This window comes from Phascolarctos cinereus, unplaced genomic scaffold, assembly GCF_003287225.1.
Source record: "Phascolarctos cinereus isolate Bilbo 61053 unplaced genomic scaffold, phaCin_HiC Scaffold_4;HRSCAF=312, whole genome shotgun sequence".
NCBI classification, from domain to species: Eukaryota; Metazoa; Chordata; class Mammalia; order Diprotodontia; family Phascolarctidae; genus Phascolarctos; species Phascolarctos cinereus.
In genome coordinates, this window is record NW_027555847.1 from 65,108,169 (window position 1) to 65,130,984 (window position 22,816).

The 22,816-nt window shown below is 38.8% G+C and overlaps 1 protein-coding gene across 1 annotated transcript in view; it reads right to left on the minus strand.

Annotated features, from left to right (window-relative positions):
• The window catches only part of PTPDC1 (protein tyrosine phosphatase domain containing 1), a 73,246-nt gene extending 50,756 nt beyond the window's left edge, over nt 1–22,490 (minus strand). The window contains 1 exon segment of the mRNA XM_078152249.1: nt 22,281–22,490. The gene's annotated coding sequence lies outside the window, so the exon portion shown is untranslated.
• Nucleotides 22,491–22,816: the final 326 nt, after the last annotated feature.

A 22,816-nucleotide genomic window follows, 5' to 3' on the forward strand; every position in this document is an offset into this window, starting at 1 on the left:
AGGGAAATCTAGGGGACTTCCTATTGACAGAGGTGTTAGTCTTGATTAAGGGGCCCTTTCGTTGTAGTTAGGTATAGCTGTTTACATATTTTAAAAGCTGTAAATGTGTTGATTAATCTCTGGGCAAGTTGTCCAGAACAGTCTGTCTTTGTCTGTCTCTCTGTCTCTGTCTCTTTCTCTCTCCTGAGTCTCCCTATCTCGCTCAGGCTGGAAGTACATGGATCACTCATCAAAGCCTAACCCCATTATTGACTGGCACAAGAACTTTGACCTATTCATGAGAGATCACCATACTGGTGCTGGACTTATGGTAGATGTCTGATTGGCTTTGGGCACTGCAGCTCAAAGCTCCAGAACTTGGGCAATCTATCAGCCTTGGCATGACCAGTACCAAGTATCACAGGCAAGTGACCGCCACATTTGGCTGTAAGGTAGTCACACAGGCACTGACACACACACACACACACACACACAACACACACACACCACACACAATGCTGCCATTCTCTTTGAGGGAGAAGCCACAATAAAAACCAACATCCTTAGATGGGCACAGAAGTGTAGCAGAGACATAACAGCTTCAGAGGAGAGAGGAATGACCTCTCGGGATGCAGGGATGCACTGCCAGATTATTCAGAACAATTATAAGCAGTGTTCTAACCAAGATACAAGTTGTCAGGGAGTATTTCCTTTCCCACTGCCCTAGCAATCTGTGAGAGGGAAATCATTCCTGTTTGCACATAGAAAGGAGATAATGATTTTACTACTTGATTGTCCCATGTCATTTTTAGCAATATATTCTGGTCTAATAAAAAGCTTTGCTATTATATTTGTATTTGTTGCCTGATCTGTTTGGTAGAGGGGGCAGCCAGGTGGTACAGTGGATGGAACTCGGGCCTGGAGTTAGGGAGACTCACTCTGGAGTGCAGTATCTACATAACAATTATCGCTCCAGATCCCTGACCAGAGATGGGGCAGTGAAGGTTTCCAGTGCTCTCACATACACACACACACACATATATGTATGTGTGTGTGTGTGTGTTATATATAATATATATATATATATATATATATACACACACACACATAATATATATATATATATATTATATACATATATATATACACACATATATATATGTGTGTGTGTGTGTATATATAATAAATTCAAAATGGATTCAAGGTAGATTAGGGAGGGACCAGAAAAGATCAGTTAGTACTTGAGTTTTAAAAGAAGGGATTTAACAAGGCAGAGTAAAGGAGGAAATGTATTCCAGGCATGAGGGACAGATAGCTAATGAGAAGGTAAGGAGAGAGGAGATAGAGTGTTGCCAAATGAAAGTCACCCTTTCTGGCATGGTCCACTACAAATTTCTGTTACACAATCTCAACTGGGCTTTCATTGATGCTAGGCAATGCTATTATACTTCCCTTATCAACTCACTATACTCTTCTCCACAGTGGTTCTTCCAAACCTTTTCATTTCTCTTCAAGCCTTCCATGGTTCCCTCTACCCTGATTCTCTCTGAGACCTTGCCTCATATTTTAGAGAAACAATTGAGGCCATCCACTGACAGTTCCCTCTTCTCTCCTCTTCCTCACCTCCTATCACTCAGATGCCTTCTGTCACTTTCTCCTCCTTCACCCTGGTCTTCTATGATAAAGTGGCTTTTCTCCTTACCAAGACTAACTCCTCTACTTGTTCAAGTCATCTTAGTTCTTAGTCATCCTCACTCTTTTGACTTATTTTCAATCTTTCCCTCCCCACTGGCTCATTTTCTACTGCCTACAAACATTTCCATGGCTTCCCTATCCTGAAAAAACCCTCATTTGATCCTTCTGTCCCTGCTATCATTCTATATTTCTCTTGCTCTTTGTAGCTAAACTCCTTAAAAAGGCCATCTACAATAGCCACCTTCACTTTGTCTCTTGTTACTTTCTTCATAACTCCCTTACAATCTGGCTGCCAATCCTATCATTCCACTGAAAATGCTCTCTCCAGATTTACCAGTGACTTCTTAGTTGCCCAGTCCAATGGCCTTTTCTCACTCCTCATTCTCCTTGATCTCTCTGCAGCCTTTGACACTGTTGGTCATTCCCTCCTCTTTGATATGGTTTTTCTCTCTAGTTTTTGGGATACCACTTTTCTTCTGGTTCTCCTCCTACCTATCTGACCAATCTTCTGTCTCCTTCGTTGGATCCTCTTCCAGATCACCCCCTTTAACCACAGGTGTCCCTCTGGGTTCTGTCCTGGGCCTTCTCTTCTCCTATACTGCTTCATTTGGTGATCTCATCAGCTTGCATGGATTTAATGACTATCTCTATGATAAGAATTCTCAAATTTATGGATCATGCCCCAGTCTGTTGATATCCGGTCCTTAATCTCCAACTGCCTTTCAGACAGCTCAGAATAAATTTCTAGTAGACATCTTAAACTCAGTATATCCAAAATGGAACTGGTCATCTTTCCTCTAAACCCTCCCATCGTTTAACCTTCCCTATTAATGCCATCCTCCCAGTCCCTCAGGTTTGCAACCTAGGAGTCATACTAGACTCCTCACCACCTCTCAGGGTTCCCCCCTCCTCCCTATACCTGCCATACCCGAGATGTTGCTAAGGCCTGTTGATTTTCTGTTTGCATCATCTCTTGACTATTTCCCTTTCTCTCCTCTGGCACTGCCCCACTCTACCTAGCCTATGCCAATAGCGCTGGTGGGTCTGCCTGCCTCAAGTCTCTCCTCACTCTGATCCATCCTCCATTCAGTCAATGAAGCGATTTTCTCAAAGAATAGGTCGAATCATATCAACCTCCCCACCCTCCACCCCTGCCACTGCCCCTTACACCTTACTCTCCACCACATACTCTTCGAATCAGTGACACTGGTCTGCATTGGTCTGTTCAACATGAACAAAACATTCCATCTTTCAGCTCCAAGCATTTTCTCTGGTTGTCATCCACTTCTGGAATGCTCTTTCTCCTCCTCTCTGACTACTGTTCCAATTAAACTCCTACTTCCTACAGGAAGCCTTCTCCAACCTCTCTTAATTTGAGTGCCTTCCTTCTGTTCATTATTTCCTATTTATCTTGTATATAGCTTGTCTTGTATATATTTCTTTGTGTGTTGTCTCACCCATTAGGTTGTAAGTTCCTTGAGGGCAGTGATGGTCTTTTGCCCCTTTCTGTATCCCCAGCATTTTGCACAGTGCCTAGTACATAGTAGGCACTTAATAAATGTTTATTGATTGATTAAATAATAGCAATAAGGTCAATATGACTAGACTGGAGAATTCAGAAAGTAATATACATATATACATATACATGTATATATGTATGAAGGATGGCTTGGAAGACTGATTAAGGAGGCCATTGCAATAGTCTAAACTAGAGATATGGGACTGAATGAAGAGGGTGGCTGTGTGAGTTGAGGGAAGGAGATGGATATGAGAGATACTACTGAGGCAGAAACAGCAAGATCTGAGAATTGGATATGTGGGGGTGAGGGATAATGAGGAGTCAAGGATGATACCAAGGTTATGAACCTAGTGCACCAGAAGAATGGTAGTACCTTCAATAGGATAGGAGGCCTGGAAGAGGGTTGGGTTTCAGAGAAAATATAATAAATTCAACTTTGGACTTGCTGAGTCTGAGATGTCTATGAGACATCTAGTTTGAAATGGCCCACAGGAAACTGGTGATATAGACCTGGAGCTCAGCAGAGAGACTGAGGTGAAATATAAAGTTGTAGGAATCAGACACATATACAGATTAATCCTATGGGGGCTGTTTGGAGACCACCAAATGAAAGAATGTACAGTAAGAGAAATGAGAAGGCCCAGAAGAGAATCTGAGGGTGTACTCACCATTAGGGGGCACAATATGGATAAGGAGCTAGCAAAGTAGCCAAAGAAGGAATGGTCAAACAGGTAGGAAGAATCAGGAGAGAATGAAGTCAAGAAAACCTAGAAAAGGGACAGTATTTAGGAAGATGGTGGTCAACAAGTGTTAATTGCTGTAGAGAAGTCAAGGATGAGGAATAAGAAAAGACTATCAGAGCTGACAATTTAAAAGATCTCTGGTAACTTTGGAGAGAGCAATTTAAGTTGAGTGATGAGGTTGGAAGCCAAATTGCAAAGGAGTTCAGAAATGAAAAAAGGGGAAGTAGAGACAATGTTAAGCAACTTTTTTTCCTTAGGACTTTGGTTGAAAAAGAGACTAGAGGTATAGAATAAACGCTTTATTTTATTTTCATTTATTTTTTTTTAGGTAATTGGGGTTAAGTGACTTGCCTAGGGTCACACAGCTAGTAAGTGTCAAGTGTTTGGTCTGAGGCCAGATTTGAACTCAGGTCCTCCTGACTCCAAGGCTGGTGCTCTATCTGTTATGCCACCTAGCTGCCCAGAATAAATGCTTTAAACACACTGGAACAAAAAGAAATAATTCTTTTGTGAGGTATGTAGCATTTGTTCCCCACCCCTCTCCACAAAATATTCCCTGATGCCATTTTCTGAAACAGAACAATGAGTTGGGTAGAATGAATTTATATGATTCAGGTATAAATCAATCACTGTTTTTATGGATATCATGAATAAAATTAGGGATGTTAATACTTCAAGTATAATTGAAATTAACTTTTTTCCAAACTGCAAGTTTAATTATTATTTTTAAAACACATTAATAATAATAACATTACATTACAACATTACAACAGGATCAGTACAAATTAAAGTCTAAAAATGCGATAAAAACATGTCTACTATATGAAAAATCTACTATATTTGTCCTCATATTTTCACTAATAAAATCCCCATTTGTATTAAGACCATCAGAACACAATAGGAAACATGAGTTCCATTCATAGTGATTCACTGCCTCGTACAAAGGAACACAGACCTCAGTTATATAGCAGGTCAGTCTGTTCTGGAGAACCAATAATCGTCACACAAATTTTCTTTTTCTCCCCAGCCAGAAGGGACAATGAAATACTAAGGTAAATGAGATTTTAAATGGGCCACTAGAGACCTACTTCAAAATCCTGACAGGAAATAAAAAAGCACTAAGAAAAAAATCCCTTTCCCACCTGAAAGACTTCTCTCTGGCCATACTCTTTGCCTGATATGACTTCATAAACTCCAGTTTCTGAAACTCTAGTTCCCCAACAAAACCTTTTCCACTTAGTTAGAAGATGGTATATCCCCCCAAAGCTCATGTTCTGATCATATAATCCCTTTTAGGTGCTTAATAAATGCTTATTTCCTCCTTTCCTATCTCCTAGATACCACAAATATGTGATGGAAACTAACTACAGATGATAAAAATGTTAGATATTTGATTTTGTGACAGGCCCACAGTGTTATGTTAGTCAACTTCAATAATGTCCTTCAAGCTATAAGCTTACAAGGCAGAATGTCTGTTTAATATTTAGTTTTAGCACCCAAAACATGACAATGTATAGGCTGGTACTTTAAAATAATGATGAGCTAGGTTCGTTTTCATTTTGCTTTTCGACACAAATATATAGCTGAAATTGTAGTCAAGGACCCTGGATACTATTTCTGATTCCACTCTAATAGAATAGATAGAGCTCTGGAACACGGCGTCAGAAAGAGCTGAGTTTTAATCCTGCCTGAGAAACTTGTTCTGTGACCCTGGGAAAGTAATATAGCCTCTCTGTGCTTCAGTTTCCTCATCTATAAAAATGGAGATAATAATAGCAACTGTCTCACAAGGTTTTTGTGAGAAGCAAATGAATTAACATATGTGAAGTGCATTGCAAAACTTTAAAGTATCAGATTATTATTAACCCTGGGGGCATGATTTGCTGCACTGGAATAGTTACTTGATAAAAAAGACCTCTACTAAGAATGCCAAACTTTTTTATGTCTAGACCTATGATTTTATTGGCATAAAGAATTCTTTGTAAAAACAATAACAACTGTCATCAATGCAGATCAGCAACTGCCCAACAATTTGTAATCTTTAAGAGTTGTCGCCTTTATCTACAGGCTAAACACAATTTATAATCCACTTAGTTTCGTCTCTTATAAAATAAGGATGCTATTATTTCTCATTAGATATTGTTAATAAAAACATTCCTGGAGGCTAAGATAAAATGTAACCACTCAAAAGAGTTTGTCCCAACAACTTACAAACAAAACACCAAGGGGATGAAGAATTATCTATTGCCCAGATTTTGCATTTGCATCTGCATTGCATTTGGATGGACAAGGTATGTCTCTTTTCCATCAGTATCTATATCAGTATGTACAACCAGTACAGCTGGAAAATAAGTCAGGGCCAGAGCTGAATAGGAGGAGGAGAACAGGGTAGATTGCCTTTGGGAGATGCAAAGGGCCCATTTTTTTAATACCACCATTCTAATTGTGTTGCTATATGGCAGTGAGATGTAATGTCCTGTTCCTTTAAGGCATTTTTCATATGGAGAAGTTTAGTGCTAAAAGGAGGGGGGCATGAAAAATTAGTTTTATGTAAAGGAAAAGATTTAAGCCAATTCTTAAAGGATGTGAGATATTGAAGCTGCATAGATTAACATTTTGATGTCTAAAATGAGTATGAAATGAATCTTAGTTTAATAAAAACTATTTTTAGAAAGTATATGTACATATATTTTATATTAGAAACAGATTTCAAATGGGTTTTGAGTAGCTTGTTTAGAAAATGAACTGTGGCATAAATATAAGAACTAAAATTATCTTCATATAACATAGGATAATGCCTTGTTTGGGGAAGCTAGGTGGCACAGTGGATAGAGCACTGGGCTTGGAATCAGGAAGATTCAACTTCACAGGTTTGAATCCAACCTCAGACCTGACTAGCTGTGTGACCTTGGCCAAATCACAATCCTGTCTGCCTCAGTTCCTCATCTGTAAAATGAGCTAGAGGAGGAAATGGCAAACCACTCTGCCAAGAAAACTCCAACATAGGGTCACAAAGAATCAGACACAACTTACCACCAAGAGCCATGCCTTATTTATATGTGAACAGTTGAATGGTTAAAAGGGGCTGAAAAACAACAACTTTTATTTATTAAAAACTGAAAAAATACAAGAAAAAAAATAGTTCAATGACACAAAATGAGATGGAGGACCACATTTAGAACTTTAGAGCTTTGAGGCCTCATTGGTCTTAGTTCATTTATATATAACTGTTTTATAATTAAAGAGGGTAAAACTAATAAAGAAAAATTTAAATATTTGGAGACTGAGGTATGATTTTTAAAAGACTATCATTTTGTAGAGGAAACTGGGGAAGTTATCACCTTGTAAGTAAAAGATGAGTCACTGCAAGCAAGGAGGTTCTGATTTGGGCCATGGAAAGGTAAAGGAAATATGAGACAGGTGACTGAGGCAAGCAAAGACTGAAGAAACATAAACTTTGTCAGAGCTGTTTAAAAGAACCAGGGAAAGTTCAGTCAGTTGACAAAAAGCTTCAGCTATGTGATTCCTGATTGGTTGGAGAGAAGTTTGCCTTCACTGGACAAGAAAGTGCTCTTTAGCATCCTAGAATTTATGAGAGATGATGTCATGCTTCTCTTTGCTGCCCCACTCTAATTTGAGAGGGAAAAGTAGAAAGGGAGAGGTACTACTCTAGCTCTGGGTGGATGAAAAGCTGGGTAGACTGATCTGCTTTGCCCCACAGTCAATTCTGGTGTGGACTGTGTTCTGACTGGACAATGTAGCACCACTATCCGTGAATAATAGCTGGATAGCCAGACTGTTGCAAAAGAATTGCTATTCCAGTTGAGAGACAAACTTTCTAAATGCCAAGGGTGACTGTAAATGGAAGGAATCTGTAAATGCCACAGTCTAGTGTGGAAAGGAGAATTTGCTCAGCAGGAAAGCAATATGGTGCCAAACACATGCAGTTAGCAGAGATGCAGTTTTATGTAGCGTAGATATTTCTTGACCCTAACTTCTGTCAAGGCATTAGAGTTGTCAGTTATCCAGAGAACATGGATTGTCTCTCAAGTGCTTTCCTGCCAAATTCCTTTAAGTGGTACCCACTCTCCCACACAGTTACTGAGTGCATTGGTGGGAGAGTGCAATTTATGTGGATTGTGATGTATTTATTATTTATGCACTGGTTTTAATATGAGTGAAGCTGAATGGTGGTGATATATCTCTGTAAGCCTACACCTGTGAGAGCAGACTGCACTGGGTAAGACAACCCAGAGAGTGTCTATATACCCCATTCAAGGGTTCCACATTAAGGTAAACCTTAGGCCACCAAGCCTGCAATTACAGACACACGGAATATGACCATCTCTAAAGAACAAAGGAGAAGTACGTAATGGGTATGAGTAGGCTACAATACATAGCCAAAAAGGAACTTCAAAGAAGAACAGAAATAAAAGATACCATCAAGCAAACATATAGAAAGAGAAGATGGTTGGTCACATGGCAAAGGTGAAGTATGGATGATAGATGGATAGCCAGACTTGATGTTATGAGAATGCAAAGCAAAGACCTCCAGCATGTTAGGTTGATCCTTTCTGTTGAATTTATGGGAAGATATGAACAAAAGTTTCACAGAATGGGCAGGCATGGATGGGTTGTCATGTGCAGGTTACAGATCCATTTGGGTAAGATAAAATGTGCTAAGTTTTAGGTGACCCAAATATGAATCCAAAGACAAGCGCTTCTGCAAAGGAAGCCTTATCTTATCTGCCTTTTATCAACACAGTCTTTCCTCATGAGCAATTTCAAAGACTCTGTCTGCCAAGAAAGCCTCCCCCTGACTTAAGGAAGAAAAGCACCTTAGAAAACACAAGTAGTAGAATAAAAATCCTTAGAAGATACTAGATGAAAACAAAACTTCAGTAATTCTATAATAATTTAAAAGGTTATGATCATTTATACTTTTAAAATCCAAATAGAGTCATGACTCAAATGTCGCCATTGCTATTTTTGCAAGTCTGAATTTGTTAATCATCTAAAGCATTAGCCAGATGATTTGTTATTCAGCACTAGAACACCATTCTCTATGTTTTGATAAATCTAATCATTTGTGTCACATAAAGAAGAGGTTCTCTAAATGACCTCATTGTACACCAGGGAGTATACATTCCCCAATCATGGAGTAAAGAAAATTTTCCCAATGGTCCTTCTCTCATACTTTCTATTCCCACTGGGCACATGCCCAAAGGAAAGAAATTGCTCAACATTTCTACGCACAACTCTAAAAAATGCACATGGAGCACAGTTAACACTTATTCCTGCAAAATGACTTTGGGGGAGATGAGGGAGAAGGAACACACATTTATTAAGTGCTTACTACATGCCAGGAACTGCACTAAGCATTTTCTAAATCTCATTTGATCCTCACAACAACCCTGTGAGGTGCTATTATTATCCTCATTTGTAAAATGAGGAAACTGAAACAGACAGGTAAGTGACTTGCCCAGGGTCATGCTGCTAGTAGGCCTTAGGCTGTATTTGAACTCAGGTCTTTTTGACTCTAGGTTTCTGCCTCTCTATTTAAGGCATTGTTAAAAATGTTAAACAATTCAGAACCAAGCCCAAATCTCTGCAATAATTCACGAAAGATTCACTTCTAGGGCAAGGACCTCGCTTTTTGATCTGATTATTGTATTTCTATCAGATGCTTCAAAATGCTTTTTTCTGATAGCCATATAATAGACGTTCAATAAACATGTGTGGAATTGAATTGAGAAGGAAAAGATCATAAGATTAAGTTATGACTCATATAGTTTAAAGGGCTGATAATCCTAATTTGATTTTTAAAGGTAAAATATTCTGAAACAAGTTAGCCATTTAATAATCACAAGTTCCAGATGTTATTATGTTTGCATATTACAGAGCATAAGTTCCACGGAGGCAAAGACTGTTTAGCTTTTGTCTCTGTAACCCCAGCACCCAGCACAGTGCCTTGCACAAAACAAGGGCTTTTTAGTATTTTTTTTAAACAATCCAATCTTTTTTTTTTTAATATCTGAAACAAAAATGGAACCTGTAGCCTAAATTACTTTTGCACATGTCCTTACAGACTTCAGTGACACCTATGGTGACAATGAAACTGTCAGGAAAACTTTAAAAATAAAACAGTGATCTAATAGTCAAACTTCTTAGTAAAACAGTAAAGAAATTAGAGAGTAGTGGGGGATCACGGACAAAAGGCAAGATAACATTTCACCATTGTAGCAGTTTTCTTTTGACTAATAAAAGTTTTTAGGGTCAATCCTTTAATTTTAAATCAATTCATTCATTCATTCATTCATTTACAGAATGAACACTTATGAAGCAACTCCTCTGTGAAGAGAACCATGTTAAACACTGGAGAAGATATAAGTTCATATAAGACACTAAGTCCCCCGGGTAATATGGAATAAGACAAAAACATAGAAAATAAGAATGCACTATATTAAGTGATAAGGACATTAAATTATTGTATAACAAAGTAGTGTGCGAGGTTAGACTGTCAGTCAACAAGCATTAATTGTTGTTCAGTCATTTCAGCTGCGTCCTACTATTTCTGATGCCATTTGAGGTTTTCTTGGCAAAGATACTGGAGTGGTTTGCCATTTTCTTTTCCAATTCATTTTACATATGATGAAACAGGCAAAGAGAGTTTAAGTGACTTGCCCAACGTTACACAGCTGGTGAGTAAACTCAGGAAGATGTCTTCCTGACAATGGGCCTGGTGCTCTATTATCTAGCTGCTACATTTATTAATCACTACATTCCAGGCACTGTTGTAAGCACTGTTGATACAAGGAAAGGCAGAAACACATTTTTTGCCCTCGGGGAGTTCATATTCTAACAGGGGAGACAACATGCAAATAACTATGTACAAACAGACCTATACAGTGTATGTAGAAGGTAATCTGAAAAGGGAGAGGGAGGCCAGAGCACAGAAGCTGGGAAAGGCTTCCTGATTTAAACCAGGAATGCAGGGTTAGTTCAATATTAGGAAAACTCTAAACATAATAGATCATGATAACAAAAATAAAAATCACTAGATTATGTCAATAAATGAAGGAAAAGATTTTCGCAAAACACAATATCATTTCTGTTTTAAAAACAATGGCAACAAGCATAGGAACAAATGGAGCTTTCTTTAATATAGTAAATAGAATCTATCTGAAACACAGAGCCAGCACAATATACAAGAAGAAATGCTACAGGCCCTCCCATTAAGATTAAGGGTAAACGAAAGAATACCTATTATCATCTCCATTATCTGATATAGTACTAGAAATGCTAGCTATAGTAATAATACAAGAAAAAGGAATTTAGGGAATCAGCACAGGAAAAGAAGAGACAAAGTTTTCCCTTTTTTCAGATGCTACAATGATCTAAGGCAGAGGTGTCAAACACATGGACACAGACTGTGATACTCCTGAGCACATCCTGAACCAGTAACTAGGAAATATTTAACAACAATACATAGGTAAAACACATAGATGTTGCCTTCTAAATCAATATCCAGATCACATGCATATTTTGACCATATATTTGTATGAACATGTGTGTATGTATATATCATTTAATTTTCAACATACAAATTGTTTCCCTCCCAGTGTAATGTAAATTACTTGAAGAGAATCGTTTATTTTCATCTAGTAGGAATAACATATTTTTTTGTTGAACAACAAAAATTAACATTTATATAGCACTTACTATGTGTCAGACATGGTGCTATGCACTTTACAAATATTATCTCATTTGACCTTCACAACAACCCTTGGAGGTAGGTACTATAATTTCCCCCATTTTACAGCTGAGGAAACTGAGGCAAAAAGAGGTCAAGTGACTTACCCAGGGTCATATAGCTAGTAAATTTCTGGATTTGAACTCAGGTATTCCAAGCCTGGTACCACCTAATACAACGTCATCTAGCACATAGTATGGGCTTAATCAGTATTTATTGAATTGAATAGTTCTTCTGTGTTATAAAAGAGGCTTTCTCCCCCAGATATGATTGTATGTAATAACAGAAAGCATTAAGAAAATTTTAAAAGAAAAGATGGAAGAAAATGAAATTATCAAAAATGAAAACAAAGAACTGACAACAAATGAAGAAATAAAGAAACTTGTCAAAATCCATTATACCCTATTATATACCAACAAAACCAAAAACTTAAATGAAATAGATATTTAAAAATATAATAATTTTTAAAAAGTCTCAGAATCATAAATTGAACAAATGAATGTTGAATTTAAAAAGTGAACTCACAAAGAGGAAAAATCAGTCCAGATGGATTTCACAGCAAATATATTAAATACTGAAGTAATGATTACTGGCCCTCTTATCTTAAACAAATTATTTGCAAAGACAGAAACAGAAGGCACTTTAGCAAACTGCTTCTATGAGACAAATAAGGTCCTGATACTCAAACCAGGGAGATAAAAAGCTAATATATATATAGATAGATAGATAGATATAGATATAGATAGATATAGATATAGATATAGATATAGATATATAAGAAAACTATAGACCAATATCACTAAGAAATATTTGTGTAAAAATATCTACTGAAATGTTAACAAAGATGCTCCAACAGCATATTATAAGACAATTGCTATGAAAAAGTTGGTTTTATACTGGGGACACAGAAGAATTAAAAGAGCTGCTTGAGTTCATTTGCTAAAAGTAAAGAAAGAATGCTTAAAGGGTTGGTTAACCAAGGTTAATTGCTCTCACTGAGCCTTCAGAAATTTCACAAGGGAGAATGGAATGATGTGGAGTAATGCCATATGGCTATAAAAGCTGGGTTTTTATCCTGTAAATATCAAGGCCATTCACCATGCTCATATCAGAGATGGGTGGAGAATTTTGGGAGAGGTGTCAAGGAATGATAGAATTTGTTATGGAGCCTAAATCTGGATCCTTTGCCAGAATTTGGGCCATAGATAAGGAAGTAGAATCTGGATGCCATGTGCTAAGAGGAGAAGACCAGAAACATCAGTTTGTTTGCCATTCTAGGGTAGAAGATATAAACTTGGAAGGAAGTTTGGAAAGTAACAGCAGCAATGATGCTTACTTGCCTAAGGCTTGCCAGAAGTCTACTTTGTAAGATAGTTTTGCCCAGGTAGAATTAACAGAACTTAACTAATATGGACATCCTGATATTTTGACAGAAAACTATATGCTTAAAAAGGGTAGAACTAAGTGAACAAATAGAGTAAATCTGCCATTTTTTCTGAGCCAACAGAGAACTTTTATGGCAGAGAATCCATATAAGGGTAATAAATATGGGAATGCCTTAAGCAACAGCTCATCCTTTAAGAGCTATAAGAAGATTCGAACTCACTGAATCACAAAGGTTTAAGAGGTCACACAGTTCATTCAATATCAGTACACTGCAAGGTTCTTGTATTCCCAACATCTGCTCAGTAAATGCTTGTGGAATTTAATTGACCCTACATACCATATAAAAATGAATTCCAGTGTGAGAAATTAAAACACACACATACATGCAATGAACTTTAACTTTTATTTCTTTGAATAGAAAGTAATAGAAAATTAGAAAATCTCTGCTCTCTGGAATATAGGGAAAATTCAGATATTCAAAATTATTATTTTATTATCAAGCTGGTTATCAAGTTAATTATCAAGAAGGTTATTGTGTAAAGGTTTGTTTTTGTTTTAGTAAGAAAAAGGTTATACGTGATCTGTAAAAATTCCTAGGTACCTCAGAAGCACAAGGATTTGCTTTAGGATACTGTGGCAAGTTTCTTGAATATTGCTATTCCTGGTCCAAATGTAAAACTAAACACCTTTCTCAAATTGCCAGAGAAATTGATATCGGGCAGAACAAGCAATACTGCTCTGGCTATACCATCTTGAAACGATCCACTGGGGAATGTAAAAGTATAGCTTTGTTTGCCTGAAATAATCATTTGTGCCTCTTCCAGAGCTGTTTTCAGTCTATTTCTCTACTTCCATGAATCATACAGAGAAGATTTAGAAGAGAAAGATCTGTCCTAGAGGCTGCTCTTTGGTCATTCCCAATACAAAACAAAGAGATTATGTGTCTTTCTGTTGAAGGCTAGTGTTATCCTTGTGATTTCAGTTGTTACCCAAGAAGGTATGAGTTAAAATCATGAACTTTACTTCCCATGTAGGAGAAAATTATATTAGGTTTTAAAGTCCATAGAAAACTAGAGCATCTGTGGGTTCAATCACTGAAGCAAATAGATACCAAGATAAACATCAGAGGTTTATGAAATTGTACAGCCATACTAATATTTTAAAATTGCTTCCATGACTTCAAGATGTAGATGTTTTTAGCAGTTAGTATGGTTTTTTTTTTTTTGGCTAGGCAATGTGGTTAAGTGACTTGCCCAGAGTCACACAGCTACTAAGTGTTATGTGTCTGAGGCCACATTTGAATTCAGGTCCTCCTGAATCCAGGGCCGGTACTTCATCCACTGCGCCACCTAGCTGCCCCTTGTTTTTAGCATTTAGAAAAAAAAACCCACCTACTTTCAAATTCTTAAGTTGCCTTATGAAATCTGAAGTTCCTATCATTTATGCAACATCGTAGGCTGGGAGCTGATTGCTCTGTAAACTAATAAAGTTAAAATGACCAAGATCACTGCGCTCTAGCACTAGGTCTCCATGCCTGATCATGCAGCAAACAGTGATTAATCACTTGTAATTTAGAACTTAGAGCATCTTATATAAATAGCAAGCATTTCTCCTAAACTTTAACAGTTATTTAAAAAACCAAAGGTGGAATTAAATTGCCAAAATAATAAATTGAAAAATATTTATTGAATGACTATTAGCAGTCAGCGTTGTACTAGATACTACAGGGGATATAAAACTTTATTTTCCATGTAAGAGTAAATTATATTAAGTTTTCAAATTCCATGGAAAACTATAGCATCTGTGGGACAAATCAGATAACCAAGATAAATATCTGAGGTTGAAGTCTCTGACTTCAAGGAGTTTAAGTTGGGGGAAATAAAACTAACACACATGGAACAATTATCAAACAATATATCACATGATTTGAGCACTAAATTGTGTAATACAGAAGTTCAGGAAAGGTATGACTAAGAAAAAAGAACTTGAATGGGAGCTCTGTAAAATGGAAGGGATTTAGATAGACAGGAGAAAAGGCATTTTAGGGAAAAGGTACAAAATATATAGGGGCATAGTCGCAGGAAAGTGATCAGGCAAGGGCCATAGGCTTGCAAGTAGGAAATAAGAATGGAAAATCAATAAAAAATATTTATCAAGTGCCTACTATGTGCCAGACACTGTAGTAAGCACTGGAAAAGGTGGGCCTGATCATGGAGCGACTTAAAAGAAGGTAATGAGTTTACAAGATACAGAAGTAAGCTACCTTCCCAGACTTTTGTGTGACTTTCAGGTATAAGAATATAAAAGGACCTTCCTAAACAAAAAACATTTGTTCTTAACCTATGAGACTAAGCCAACTGTATGACCTTAAACAAACTGTTGAACCTTTTTGATTCTCAGTTTCCTTAGCTATAAAAAAAATTGGACTAGATCATCTCTAAAGATCTAGCTCCAAAATTCTGACTCTAAATATCATCCAACTGATTGATTTAAAAATTGCTATTATCTAATTTTACTTTGGGGTTCTCAGCATTCCAAGAATTCTGAGGCATTTCTACAGTATTTATCTAGACTCTCACATTCAGTTCTATTCCTAAGAAGTGACTGGGTGATACAGTGGAGAGCACGCTGGAGTTGGAATCAGGCAGACCGGAGTATAAATCCTCCCTAAGACTCCCTTAAACTTTTTTTGTGAGTCAGAGCTAATTTAATTTTAGTTTAATTTTAGTAAGAGCTTTTGTCTTTTAAAGCAGAGAGAGGGAACTGGAACTTAGTGGTGATATTTTTAGGTAGAAACTTTAGTTTGCTAAGATAATATCAGAACTTTTCTAACAAGTACAATAAGAAATGGTAGATCACCCCACTTTTGCTGCTACAGTTTAATGGAACACATTCTTTATGTGGAGTGCTGCTAGAAAGATCAGGTTTCCTTGTGATTAATTTTTTAAAAAATTAACAGCTATAGACTGGCCAAGCAGATCCTAGAACATTTCCCAAGGTTTTCCTTCCTCTCAATGGAGACATATATATGTATGCGTGTGTATGTATATACATATATGCATTCTATATACAGAATGCATACATCATGCATACAAACACACACATTTAAAATAACATAGCTTCCATTTGCCCCAAGTACTTATACATCTGATCCCCAAAGAACACAGTGAAGCAGGTGGAAGGGGCTCTTCTTAATCCCATTTCATGTGTGAGAAAATGAAAAAAAGAATCTTCTACATCATCTCTGATAGATGTAACAATCCACCCTTAGCTTGAACTCTTCCAATAACAAAGGCAATGAGTTATAGTTGAAAACATGCTGGATCGGGAGTCAGAATGACCAACCTGGTCAAGTCTTGCCTCTGATACTTTGCTATCTGGAGACCCTGTGAAAATCACTTAAGCTCTGTCAGCCTGGGTTCCCAGCATCTGTAAAATAGTAATAATAGCACCTAATGAAGCACCAAATGATATGATGTATGTAAAGCACTTTGTAAAACTTAAAGCTACATAAATACATTTAACCTCCATGAGGGCAGGAACCATCTCACTTTTGTACTTGTATCCCCATTGTTAAGCACAGTAAAGTCAAACCCATTTTATTAGGTGCCTAATATGTGCCAAGTGCTAAGTGCTGAGGATACAAACAAAAGCAAAAACACTTCCTGTCCTCAAGGAAGCTCACAAACTATGTACAAACACTACAGATACAATGCCTGGTACTGTATGATAAATTGTACTGTACTGGTACTGTATAATAAATGCTTATTAGTTGATAAGCAAATATTAGTTATTGTTAATCAGTAACATGTTCAACTTTCTAATTTATTTTCTTCAGTATTTTTTTGGGTCTCCTTTAGCAAGCTGTTGACTTGCTTTTCATGATTTTCTTGCATGACTCTCAGTTTTTCCTCTACTTCTCTTACTTGGTTCTCAAAATCCTTTTTGAGCTTTTCCATGGCCTGGGACCAATTCATATTTTTCTTAGAAGATTTGGATGTAGGAGCTTTGACTGTATTGTCTTCTTCTGGTTGTATGTTTTGATCTTCTTTGTTACCAAAAAAAGATTCTATGATCTCACTCTTTTTGCACTGCTTGCTCATGATCCCAGCCAATTACTTGAGTTATAAACTCTTTGTTAAGGTAGAGGTCTGCTTCCAGTGAGGAGAATGTACTGTCCCAAGCTTTGGGGTTTTGGGTAGCTGTTTTCAGAGATACTTCTAGGGACTTCAGTTCTTCCAAGGTGTTATGATCAAGGGTGAGGTGTTTCCTCCTTTCCTGGCCTGTGCTCTGGTCTATGAGTGACCACAAGCACTCTTTTCTGTCTTGGAACTGTGAGGAGGATTTTCTCTGCACAGCCACTACAAGTTCCACCACGCCAGTCTTCCTGCTCACCCCGGGACCACTACCCAGAACTGTGACCCAGATCCAAGAAAAGCAAGAGAATCCTGCACCAGCAAAGAGATCCCTGCAAAATCCCTCTGATCAGCTACTCGATTCCCACTCAGTCTGTGTGTCAAAAGCTCAGGAGGCTGCAGCCGCCCCGGAACCATGCTCAGGGCCTAGGGCTGGGACCCTGTTCTTCTCTCTCACTGCAGACACAGACTCTTCTAAATTACTGACCTTCTTATTGTCTTTGGTGTTCAAATCTGGAACCACTTCAGCTGCCCACAATTCAGTCCTCTTAGGCCTGCTCCAGGTTTGCTGCAGCCTGTGTACCCATGCCAAACTGGTTCCTCTCCCAGCCCGGGGCAATATACCTTTGTGATCAACAATCCAGGTTGTTTTGGGCTGGAACTTTGTTTCACTCTGTCTTTTTGTGGGTTCTGCTGCTTTAGAATTTGTTTAGAGCCATCTTTTACAGGTATTTAGAGGGGTTTGGGGGAGAGCTCAACCAAGTCACTGCTTTTACTCCACCATCTTGGCTCCACCCAACTTTCCTAATTTAATAGAATCAAATCTAAAAATTTGTAGTGACTGTTCCCTAAGTTTTCTTTCACTTCTTTTCAATGCCATTCTGATCAATATAAAATAGATCAGGTTCACAGAATTCAGATTTTTTTTTCTGTCGAATACTACTGAATTTTAAAAAAAGTTCAAATAGAAATCTTAAGCATGGACATTTTTACTCTCAAAAGACAACCCTTTAAAAGAAAGTGTCACTCAGATACAACTAATCCTTTTAGATTTTCTTTCCTGAGCCTAGCTCAAGGGACACCCCCTTCAGGAATCCTTTTCTGACCTATTCAGCAGTTAGTGCTCTTTGCTCCTGAAATAATTTTCTATTATTTTGTATTTCCCTACCAATCTCTATGTCATGTCCCATTAGAGTATAAGCTCCTTCAGAGCAGGGGTTTTTGCTTTTATGTTCCTAAGACCTTGCATGCAGCCTTAATTAAAATAAACAACAAACGATCCGTTGACTTGTCAGTGAAAATGAAGAAAAATCATTTGAACTTTCCTGTTCTGTCTCATATCAGCTAAAGCTTTTCACATGTGAAATTCTCTTATCTAGAAGTAATTATGTCATTACATTATGAGGAAGATGATTATAAAAATCACAGCATTTTAAGGACCCACACATGCAAAAATATTTATAGCAGTCTTTTTGTGGTGGCAAAGTATTGGAAACTGAGGGGATGCCTATCAACTGGGGAATGGCAGAACAAGTTGTGACATATGATTTTAATGGAATACTACTGCGCTATAAGAAATGATAAGCAGGAGGATTTCAGAAAAACTGGACTTACATGATGCTGAGTGAAGTGAGCAGAACCAGGAGAACATCATACACAATAACAGCAACATTGTTTGATGATTAACTATGACAGACTTAGCTCTTCTTGGCAATACAATGATCCAAGACAATTCCAAAAGATTCATGTTGGAAAATGCTAACCACATCTAGAGAAAGAACTATGGAGTCTTGACGCAGATGGAAGCATACTATTTTCACTTTTTTTTGTTTTTTCTTTCTCGTGGTGTTCCCCTTTTGTTCTGATTCTTCTTTTACAACATGACTAATGTGGAAATATGATTAATATATTGTACATGTATAACCTATATCAGACTGCTTATTGTCTTGGAGAAGGAGGAAAGGAGAGAGAGATGAAAATTTGCAACTCAAAGTCTTATAAAAGTGAGTGTTGAAAACTATCTTTACATGTAATTAAAAAAAATACAATACCATTAAGTGGAAAAGGGAAAAAAAAATCACAGTGTTTTTCTGGTATTGCCACTTTCAGAATAGGATTCTGTGTCAAACTTACTGAAGGGTTAGAGGTAATCTGATCTCCCAAAGAAGGTCAAATATTTATTGAGCACCTACTATGTGTATAATATCTAAAACTAACTTCCTGTGTATTTTGCCTTCCATATAAACTAATCAACAACACCTTTCCTACTTTTCTGGGAAATCAATGTACATAATTTATTTTTTCCACCACATCACCTGTTAATGTCCCATTTCAACTCTGGGTTCTTGAAAGTGATACCTTGATGGGGAGCAAGCGCCAGAAGATTGGGGCCAAGCTGGAAGCAGTTGCCTTGATGGGCTGTATATAGTTAGAGAGCTAGCTTAGGCAACTTTCAAAAAGCAAAACTGGGATGATTTTGGGGGGGGTTAGGTGGGAGAGACTACATCAACTCACAAAAATCTTTTCCTTCTGGGCTATTTAGACAAGGTCACATTAGTAGTGAGACAGGGTTAGAAAGTCTTTCCCCAAGGAACAAAAATGAATTCCATGTTTTCTATGTACAAAACACAGTAATAAAATTTTAGAAGAACAAGTTCTCAGGAGTCTAAGCAGACCTTCTAATCAATGCAGGAATTCTCTCTTCAACATTCTTTGACAAATGAAGGCCAGCTACAACTTGGATACTTCAGAGGTGGAGCGCTCTCTACCACACTGCTTTTGTCCTGCTCTGATTGCAGATTTTTGAAATGAGCTGAAATCTGCCACTTTGTAGCTTTTGGCCATTGCTCTACTTTTGCCCTATAGAATTTACATAGAACATTCTCCTCCCTCTTCTATATAACAACCCTTCAAATAACTGAAGATTGTTATTAGGATACAGATGAACAACCTCATTAGTTCTCTATATGACATGGTTCCTAGACCTTTTCCCATCCTGTTGGAAAAAAAAAAAGGACACTTGTCCAAGGATGGCAAAGTCCCTCTTGATGAAGGCTAGTAACAGTAATATTTATATAGTTGTTTAAGGTTTGCAAAGCACTTATCAGATGTTATCTCATGTGATCCTGGACAGAGGTTAAGTGGCTTCCCCAGGATAACCCAGCTTGTAAGTATCAGAGGCAGTGATTACAACACATGCCTTTGTTATTGGAAGAATTGAGTGTAAGGCTGGATGACCATCTGTCAAGGATGTGGTAGAAGATTCTTTACTTTACTTTCTCCATGTGCAATGGGAATAATAAGATCCATCTCCACCTACTTCACTGGGCTATTTTGAGACTAGATGTATAAATACTAGAAGCACTTAGGAAAAAAGGACAGGATGTAAATTTTTAAAAAATGTATTAGACTACTAGAGAGAAAAGAAAATCTTGTTTGTTATGAGGGTTTTGTTTTCAGTTCTTTTTATTATTCACTGGGGGGTTTGCAACTGGAGAGATAAAGTTTATAAAAAAAACATATGGGGCAGCTAGGTGGCAGGACCTGGAGTCAGAGAGACCTAAATTCAAACCCAGCCTTAGACACCTACTAGCTGGGTAACCCTGAGCAAGTCACTTGACCTTGTTTGCCTCAGTTTCCTCATTTGTAAAATGAGCTGGAGAAGGAAATGGCAAACCACTCCAGTATCTTTGCCAAGAAAACACTAAATGTTGTCACAAAGAGTCAGACATGACTCAACAACAAGAAGTGAATAAATTAAATGTTAAAAATGTGTAACATAAATAGAGAAGAAAGAGAATCTTGGTAAAAGATTTTGGAATCTGTAATTGCTTAGCAGATCTACCAGTTAGTATTTTTGAAAAATTCTTAACTGTCAGAGGATGGTTTCACTACAAACAACGAATATTGCCTCCTATTAAACAGTTTCAGTAAAAAGAGGGCAAACTCACATGGCAATTGCTCAATAAACATTTATTAAGGGCTTACTTTGCGCCAGGCATTGTGCTAAGCTCTTCGGATATAAAGATAAAAGACAGCCCCTACCTTTAAGGATTTCACAATCTACTGGGGGAGACAACATGCAAACAACTACGTACAAACAAGCTGTATACAGGATAAATAGGAAACAACCAACTGAGGAAACCACCCGAATCTTTAAGAGGATCTAGAATTAAGAGGGTCTTTCTGCAGAAAGTTGGGTTTTTTAAAAAATATCTTTTTCACCGTGCAAAAAAGTTGTGATACCATAGTAAAACAAGATGACTACCTAAAAGCATCCCCACTCAGTCATGGTGTGGACCTCCAGGATGGGGTCAATCCAGACATGGACGCGTGTCTAATTGGGCTAGACCCCTGGAAGCTGGCTTTTTTGTATTTCTGCACCACGATTCGGTCAATCAATAAACATGGGGATCACAATGCAAACGAAATATCCCCACCAACTTCTAGCTCCCTCATTCCACCTTTGAAGATAAATCAAAGCTCTTACTAAAATTACGTCCAAAATTAGCCCAGATTCACTGGTTTGCAGTCGGGTGAGCATCGCTTCAACGATTAGACTATTTATTAATCGCTATGTTTTTACAACAGCAGTGAGTGTTTTTCCTGCCCCGGCTCGGGCCCTCGAGGAGTCTGGGGTCTCCCCTGCTCCGAGGAAGCTGCAGGCTGCTAGGCTGGAGTTCTGGGAGCGACCTGACCCTCTGGGGAAAGGAGGACTGGAGGAGCTGTCCCTGCTGATCTCGGCCTGCGCGGGGCATGCGGGGCACTCTGCAGCCGGCCCCGCCCCCTCCCTTCCTCCCTCCTTCGCTCCCCGAGCTCGCTCAGTCGCGCAGGCGGACTAACTTACGCACAGCACCGCCCCCTCCCCCTCCCTCCTCCAAGTTCCCTCACCCCTCCCCCTCCTTTTCCCTCCTCTCCCGGCCCGGCCCTCCCGCCCCTCCCTCCTGGGCTTCACGGGCTGGGTCGGCAGACAGACAGTATGCACCGTCCCCGCCCCGGGCCTCGCTCTCGCTTCCCTCCCCTCCCCCCGAGGGGCGCGGCCGAACTAACTGATGGGGTGACTGACTCACCCGCCCGGCCTCAATTGGGCTACATAGGGCAGGGCCGCCACCGGCGAGGCGCCGCAGCCGCAGCCGCCTCCTCCTCCCCTTCCTCCTCCTCTTCCTCTGTCTCCGCCGTCACCGCCGCCGCCCGCAGGCTCAGCCACCCGCGCCCGCATTTGAAGCTAGGTCCCCGCCGGCCCAGGGCCCGCCTCCCCCCCCGCTCCTCTTCTCCCTGCCTCCTCCCCTCGAGGCCCGAGGCGGGGAGCAAAGCCGCCTGGACTTTGTTGACGTAATTCGTAGCCAATCAGGGGTCCGACGCGCGTCCCGTGATGCCATCTGGCCAATGGTTAGCCGCAACCGAGCGCGTGACGGGTAGCTCTTGATTCTTCACAGTGTTTTTAAATTGGGGTCGAAATTGGAGGGTCTTCCATTTCGAACTTTACATGTGGAGGAACTGAGGCCTAGAGAAGTTCAGAGATTTGCCCGAGTTGACACACCTAATAAGTAGCAGAGTCAGAATTCGAACCCAGATACCGCTCCAAATCCAGCACTCCTTTCCTTGG